Genomic DNA, 8,148 nt, shown 5'->3' with positions numbered 1-8,148 from the left:
AGATGGATGGACAGACGGATGGATGGAAAGATGGATGGATGGACAGACAGATGGATGGATGGACAGACAGATGGATGGATGGACAGATGGATGGATGGACAGAAGGATGGATGGACAGATGGATGGATGGACAGAAGGATGGACAGACGGATGGATGGACAGAAGGATGGATGGACAGATGGATGGATGGACAGACAGACGGATGGATGGACAGACAGACGGATGGACAGACGGATGGATGGACAGACAGATGGACAGACGGATGGATGGACGGACAGACGGATGGACAGAAGGATGGATGGACAGACAGATGGACAGACGGATGGATGGACAGACAGATGGACAGACGGATGGATGGACAGACGGATGGATGGGCAGACAGACGGATGGATGGACGGACAGACGGATGGACAGACAGATGGACAGACGGATGGATGGACAGACAGATGGATGGACAGACAGATGGACGGACAGACGGATGGATGGACAGATGGATGGATGGACAGACAGATGGATGGACAGATGGATAGATGGATGGACAGACAGATGGATGGACAGATGGATGGATGGACAGATGGATGGACAGACAGATGGATGGACAGACGGATGGATGGACAGGCGGATGGACAGACGGATGGATGGACAGATGGATGGACAGACAGATGGATGGACAGACGGATGGATGGACAGGCGGATGGATGGACAGACGGATGGACAGACGGATGGACAGACGGATGGATGGACAGATGCATGGACAGACAGATGGATGGACAGACGGATGGATGGACAGATGGATGGATGGACAGATGGATGGACAGACAGATGGATGGACAGACGGATGGATGGACAGGCGGATGGACAGACGGATGGATGGACAGATGGATGGACAGACAGATGGATGGACAGACGGATGGACAGACGGATGGATGGACAGATGCATGGACAGACAGATGGATGGACAGACGGATGGATGGACAAATGCATGGACAGACAGATGGATGGACAGACGGATGGATGGACAAATGCATGGACAGACAGACGGATGGACAGACGGATGGATGGACAGATGCATGGACAGACAGATGCATGGACAGACAGATGGATGGACAGACGGATGGATGGACAAATGCATGGACAGACAGATGGATGGACAGACGGATGGATGGAGGGATTCGGTTTTCTCCTGAGGCTCAGTTAAACGAATGAAAGCTGTTTGAGTAAACGGAGCGAAAGAACAAGAGGAGATGAAGCACCAGAGGAAGAGGAAGATGAAGGTCAGCGGAGTGCTAAATGTTGTTTTGTGTTGGGCTCCGGTCCCTCAGGCCCCCCACACCTCCGCCTCCTCCGTCGCCCTCCGTCCTCAGCAGTTCTGTCTGACTTGTTTCACATCATCTTCATGTTGGAGGATTCTGAGCGGAAAATCTTCATCCCCAAGGCCCGAAACACTGGTCTGCTCCTCTTCCCCGTCCTCCTCCTCACTTGGAGTCTCAGTCCAATAGGATTGACTGGATTTCTGCATCGTTGACCCAACAGAACCAGAACCCCAAAGCTGGAGACGTCCTGCCTTTGGTGTAGTTTCCATCTTGACCTGTAGGAGGTGCTCCAGTTGTACAGGAAAAAACTGGCTCACATCTGCAACTACCAGAGGTTCTGAAGAGCCAGTGTGGATCAACTCCAGAACTGAACCCCAAAGTCTGCAGCTTTTCAGGTGAAGCAACAGGTGAAGGAAACACCCAAACCGGAACCAGGATAGACCAGGAGGACCGTAGCTTCTAAACCGGAGCCAGGATAGACCAGGAGAACCGTAGCTTCCCAGCAGTCTTTGGGCGAAAGGCAGGGTACACCCTGGACAGCTCGCCAGTCCATCACAGAATGCCGGGACATTTCTCTGTATTCCTGCCTAATTGAACCGAGACCCCCAGACCACTCTGGTCTAATAACAGACACTCAGTGTGTGTCCATAACTGATCATAACCAGAATTTCAGATCTTAAATGAAGATGTCCCGGTTTAGTCTCTGATCTGGCCTGCTTTAGTCCTGGTTTAGTCTCTGATCTGGCCTGCTTTAGTCCTGGTTTAGTCTCTGATCTGGCCTGCTTTAGTCCTGGTTTAGTCTCTGATCTGGCCTGCTTTAGTCCTGGTTTAGTCTCTGATCTGGCCTGCTTTAGTCCTGGTTTAGTCTCTGATCTGGCCTGCTTTAGTCCTGGTTTAGTCTCTGATCTGGCCTGCTTTAGTCCTGGTTTAGTCTCTGATCTGGCCTGCTTTAGTCCTGGTTTAGTCTCTGATCTGGTCTGCTTTAGTCCTGGTTTAGTCTCTGATCTGGCCTGCTTTAGTCCTGGTTTAGTCTCTGATCTGGCCTGCTTTAGTCCTGGTTTAGTCTCTGATCTGGTCTGCTTTAGTCCTGGTTTAGTCTCTGATCTGGCCTGCTTTAGTCCTGGTTTAGTCTCTGATCTGGTCTGCTTTAGTCCTGGTTTAGTCTCTGATCTGGCCTGCTTTAGTCCTGGTTTAGTCTCTGATCTGATCTGCTTCTGTCCTGGTTTAGTCTCTGATCTGGCCTGCTTTAGTCCAGGTTTAGTCTCTGATCTGGCCTGCTTTAGTCCTGGTTTAGTCTCTGATCTGGCCTGCTTTAGTCCAGGTTTAGTCTCTGATCTGGCCTGCTTTAGTCCTGGTTTAGTCTCTGATCTGGCCTGCTTTAGTCCTGGTTTAGTCTCTGATCTGGCCTGCTTTAGTCCTGGTTTAGTCTCTGATCTGGCCTGCTTTAGTCCTGGTTTAGTCTCTGATCTGGCCTGCTTTAGTCCTGGTTTAGTCTCTGATCTGGTCTGCTTTAGTCCTGGTTTAGTCTCTGATCTGGCCTGCTTTAGTCCTGGTTTAGTCTCTGATCTGGCCTGCTTTAGTCCTGGTTTAGTCTCTGATCTGGCCTGCTTTAGTCCTGGTTTAGTCTCTGATCTGGCCTGCTTTAGTCCAGGTTTAGTCTCTGATCTGGCCTGCTTTAGTCCTGGTTTAGTCTCTGATCTGATCTGCTTTAGTCCTGGTTTAGTCTCTGATCTGGCCTGCTTTAGTCCTGGTTTAGTCTCTGATCTGGCCTGCTTTAGTCCTGGTTTAGTCTCTGATCTGGCCTGCTTTAGTCCTGGTTTAGTCTCTGATCTGGCCTGCTTTAGTCCAGGTTTAGTCTCTGATCTGGCCCGCTTTAGTCCTGGTTTAGTCTCTGATCTGGCCCGCTTTAGTCCTGGTTTAGTCTCTGATCTGATCTGCTTTAGTCCTGGTTTAGTCTCTGATCTAGCCTGCTTCTGTCCTGGTTTAGTCTCTGATCTGGCCCGCTTTAGTCCTGGTTTAGTCTCTGATCTGGCCTGCTTTAGTCCTGGTTTAGTCTCTGATCTGATCTGCTTTAGTCCTGGTTTAGTCTCTGATCTGGCCTGCTTTAGTCCTGGTTTAGTCTCTGATCTGGCCTGCTTTAGTCCTGGTTTGGAACACTGAAGCAGATCAGGTGTTGTGACTGTAAACTAAGCAGTTCCACACCAGGCTGTCAGCTGTCCATCACACAGCGATCAATAAAGGTGTAAAGCCCATTTAGGTTCATATTTCCTCTGATCGGTTGCTATGGCAACGGGTTAATGGAGAAAATGAACCTTACAGAAGTACGCTTAAGTTTAATGAGTGAAAAGATGAACGTCGCCACCATGACATGAGCTGGGGGGGTCAGCTGACCTCTGACCCCCCCAGCCTGCCAACATGGCACACTTCAGATGGTTTACATGTCAGCCTCTGATTGGATGCAGGGTAATTAATCACATGGCTGTCAGACCTGTCAATCAAAATGACACACACACACACACGCACACACACTGGAGCAGAGCATTCTGTCTAAGGTCCTCTGAGCAAGGCATGACTGGTTGCCATGGTGAAACTCTGACATTGGTGAGGAGGTCCAGCTTTAAGTTGTTACAGAGGAAGAAGAGGAGGAAGAGGAGGAAGAGGAGGAGTAAACGGGAGGAGAGATGATGGTTTGATTGATTTTCTGTCAGTTTGTAGGAAAGTAAAAAAAAAAAACCTCAGTTTGACCAAAGTGTTCCAATAAGCTCCCAGAGGAGCCTGTTCATCCAATCACAAACACAACAAGCAAACGACGGTGGGAACGCTTGATCCAACCCACCACCTTCCAAGCTGTCTGATTGGCAGACATCTGTCTGAAGCCCCGCCCACTATGTGTCATCTTTCAGAATAAACAGCCAATCAGCAAACAAGAAATTACAAACACAGTGAGGTCTGTAACACACAGAAGTTCAGAAAAGTTTAAAAAAATCAAGACAGATAGATAGATAGATAGATAGACAGATAGATAGATGATAGACAGATAGATAGATAGACAGATAGATAGATGATAGACAGATAGATAGATAGACAGATAGATAGATGATAGACAGATAGATAGATAGATAGATAGATAGATAGATAGATAGATAGATGATAGACAGATAGATAGATGATAGACAGATAGATAGATAGATAGATAGATGATAGACAGATAGATAGATAGATAGATAGATAGATAGATGATAGACAGATAGATGATAGACAGATAGATGATAGACAGATAGATAGATAGATAGATAGATAGATAGATAGATAGATGATAGACAGATAGATAGATGATAGACAGATAGATAGATGATAGACAGATAGATAGATAGATAGATAGATAGATGATAGACAGATAGATAGATGATAGACAGATAGATAGATAGATAGATAGACAGATAGACAGATAGACAGATAGATAGATGATCGATAGATAGATAGATAGATAGATAGATAGATGATAGACAGATAGATAGATGATAGACAGATAGATAGATGATAGATAGATAGATAGATAGATAGATGATAGACAGATAGATAGATGATAGACAGATAGATAGATAGATAGATAGACAGATAGACAGATAGACAGATAGATAGATGATCGATAGATAGATAGATAGATAGATAGATAGATGATAGACAGATAGATAGATGATAGACAGATAGATAGATAGATAGATAGACAGATAGACAGATAGACAGATAGATAGATGATCGATAGATAGATAGATAGATAGATAGATAGATGATAGACAGATAGATAGATGATAGACAGATAGATAGATGATAGACAGATAGATAGATAGATAGATAGACAGATAGACAGATAGATAGATGATCGATAGATAGATAGATAGATAGATAGATAGATAGATAGATGATAGACAGATAGATAGATGATAGACAGATAGATAGATAGATAGATAGATAGAGTCTTTGTGGATCAGTGTCTGTGGAATGAAGGTGCTAAACGCTGATGTAAACTTCGGACCACCGAAGAAATGACATCCTCTGTGGATCGGTTCATCCCGTATGGATACTGGTGTGCGTCCACAGCGGGATCAGTGCAGTCTTTTATACGAGCCAAGACCAGTTTCTCAAAGCTCTTTATGACGATCAGAGTGAGGGCTGCTGCCTGATAGTCATTCAGGCACGTCACTGAGGAGACCTTGGAAATGGAGGTTATCGTGGTGGTCTTCAGGTGGTGGTCTTCACTGTGGTGGTCTTCACGGTGGTGGTCTTCACGGTGGTGGTCTTCAGGTGGTGGTCTTCACTGTGGTGGTCTTCACGGTGGTGGTCTTCACGGTGGTGGTCTTCACGGTGGTGGTCTTCAGTTGGGTGGAGACGATATTAAAGACGTCTGTCAGCACCTGTAAGCTGACGAGCCCCCCAGCACCCGTCCCGGGATGTTATCTGGACCTGCAGCTTTCTGTGGGTTTATCTTCTGAAGGGCCATCCTCTCCTCTGCTGGGGTCATGCTGAGGGGCGCTTCGCCGAGTGGGGGGGTGAGTCTGTTACTGGTCCTCCGGGTCCTCAAAGCGGGCAAAGAATCAGGCAGATGTCCTAACCCTGGGACATGTTAGAGTCTGTATTTCATTCCTCTCCACATGCTCTGTGGACCGTTGGATGCAAAGTGTCCCTGGATCCTCTGGGCGTATGCGGTCTTGGCCCTCTTCACTCCGGCTGTCAGCTGACCTAAACACAGCATCCCTGGCTTTCTTCAGAGACCGGACCTCCATGTTCAGCCAGGGTTCTGGGTTACTGTCCTGGTACTGGTGACATCCTCTGCATACTCGTGAATGTAGTCGAGGGCAGCAGATGTGTTTTCCTCTAGGTCCACCTCTCCCCCACGTAAAGCTGCTTCCTTGAAGATCTGCCAGCTTTTGTGCAGGAAACAGTCCTGTAGTACAGAGACTGGGCCACATGGTGGTGGTCCTTTGTGTTGCCCTGTGGCGTTTGAGCAGAGGATGGTAGGAAAGAACCAGCATGATGGAACTATGTCTGAGAAGCCGAGGTGGGGATGGGGGTCTGCTCTATATGCATCTTCTACATTTGTGTCCACCCCGTCCAGCGCATTATCTCCGTGTTGGTATGGTAACATGCTGGTAAAACTTAGGCAGGATGTCTGTGAGGTTTACGTCTCACACAACCACGTAAAACATTTCCGGTTGCTTGTTCTGATGGTAGCTGATGATGTTGCGTAGCTCCCAGAATGCTACGTTAGCATTAGCACCAGGCGCGATGCAAACAACCATAACAAACACCGCTGTAAACTCCCGAGGCGGATGAGGGAGACGGCACTTCCCAGCCTCTATCTCCTCCCAGCAGTGGTGTTTCACCTTTGTGCAGTTTGTGCACAAACCTTTGCTAACGTAAACACCCGACAGCTGGTTAGAGACCGGGTATTGGATAGGAACGGTGGTCTCCTGACGTTAGCCTGTAACCTAGCTATCAGGCTACCTCGCTGGCCCCTCTTCAGCCCTGTGGACACATCTTCCTCTTCCTCCATGTCCGACCTGCCTTAACACGCCAATACGGTGTTTTTAGAAGCTGCGGTCTGCCCAGCAAGGCTCTGAGTCACAATGAAGACGTTGTCTTTGTGGTCATGGTGCTTGAATTATATTAAAAAGTTCAGCTTGATTATAACTTAAAATACTAAAAAGGGGGCTTGTACATGGGGACACAGGAGGCCGCCTAATGGATAGACCTTAGACCATTATCCTGACTGCAGGAACCAGACAGGAACCAGGTCCTTGTGTGGTCCAGAAACCAGACGTTGTCCTGACTGCAGGAACCAGAGAGGCTGGAGGGGAACCAAGTCCTCGTGACCATCAGATGCTGAAACCTGGGTAACCTGAATCAATGATGGATAGAAGACGCAGCTCAGTGACTGATGACATTGTCCAGGAAACCACAACTACACCTTCCAGCTGGTGGAGGAGCTTCTCCAGCTGGTGATGATGAACAGGAATGGTGATCTGAGGGACTGGATTCAAACAGTTTTTTGAAACTTTTTAATTGTGGTGGATTTCCTTGTTCCTGTTTTTGTCTGCGGGCTGTGATGGATTGATAACCTGTCCAGGTGTACCTGTCCCTCACCCAGGAATAGCTGGGATGGGCTCCAGCTCCCGTGACCCCTGATAGGACAGAGTGGTGTGGAAAATGGATGAACGAATGGGTTTGTCTGACTCCACCTGCAGTTCTCCGGTCCTCCTACAGGTGAAGCTGTGGTTCCACTTAAAGAGTTGTCCAGCATCAATCCAATCAAATCGAAACAGGATTTCCTCTTAAAAACAAAGACAAACTGGAAATAAAACATGTGAAATAAACAACATGGATGCAGCTCGGGATGAGGAGGAGGAGGAGTCAGTTTGACTCCTGTACTCAGTGACACATGAAGACACATCTGCATCCCAGAGGAAACAAGTCTTTTTCTGTCCGTCGGGGTTACATGAGCTCTTGGTCAGATGTCCCATCGAGGGACACCATATGTAAATCTGTTGCCACGGTGACACATGAAGATAACACATCAGCAGCAAGCAGCCTTTGGGTCCGGGTCCAGGTTTGGCTCCTGGCTGTGTCTCCTGCAGCAGCAGCTTCACCTTGAAAAGACATCAGACAGGTCCTGGAAAATCCTGGAGAGTCCTGGAAGACCGGAGAGCCGAGGGACCAGGATCAGTTCTAGTCCAGATGAAGAACAAAGACCAGAGAGCTGAATGAAACTGGACCTGAGCCAGAGTCAGTTTATCCGTCTGGACAAAGAGGAGACCAGAGACATGGAACACACACA

The sequence above is a fragment of the Telmatherina bonti genome, assembly GCF_933228915.1.
Source record: "Telmatherina bonti genome assembly, chromosome: 21".
NCBI lineage: Eukaryota > Metazoa > Chordata > Actinopteri > Atheriniformes > Telmatherinidae > Telmatherina > Telmatherina bonti.
Note: the sequence above shows the minus strand (reverse complement) of the source record.